The sequence below is a fragment of the Opisthorchis viverrini genome (assembly GCF_000715545.1).
Source record: "Opisthorchis viverrini unplaced genomic scaffold opera_v5_713, whole genome shotgun sequence".
In the NCBI taxonomy this organism is placed as follows: domain Eukaryota; kingdom Metazoa; phylum Platyhelminthes; class Trematoda; order Opisthorchiida; family Opisthorchiidae; genus Opisthorchis; species Opisthorchis viverrini.
In genome coordinates this window covers 48,104-48,773 of record NW_008752380.1, presented here as the reverse complement: position 1 = coordinate 48,773, position 670 = coordinate 48,104, and positions in this window count along the sequence as shown.

Genomic DNA, 670 nt, shown 5'->3' with positions numbered 1-670 from the left:
TTTTACGCCAATTGCAAAATCATTCGTTTTTGTGACGTACGTCGACGACTGCCTAGATACACTTTCAAAACAAAATCTGTTTTGCGGACGACTTCGATGCCTATATTTACAATGCCCGTGCCATCCAAGTGAATGTAGAAAGTTGATGTTCATGACAGTGCTCACTACTTCTTTGCTATTGCGACATTTTGTGTTAGGATCCGACGGTTTACACTATCTGAAACGCGCTCTTCTAATACCAATCTGAGGAGACATCAACAATTTTTTTCTCTCTACTAAAATCGCCTCGGTACGCTTGCATACATTATTTGAATCCAGAGTTTATTACATCCGTTGCTTAGGATGACTAGCAAAGAGGGAAATCCGAAACCGACGTGCAACTCAAGAGATTTTTCTGTTAACGCAGCGGATAATTTTCAGTTTTTGAGATTCCACCATGTCGCCAAGCTGCAAGTCAGTACCTGATTACTAGTTGGGTTGTCAGCTCTATAGGTGCTGACGACATTTTCGTTTCCAGTAGAAATTTATTTTAAGGCTCCGCGCACCATCGGCTAAATTAAAACACGACTGTCGGCTAAGTAAGGAAAACTTCACTGCATGTAGTAGGACGGTAATCACCTCCGGGAATCCAACCAAAGCTGTCTCTGAGCCAACAAATATCGCGGACTGG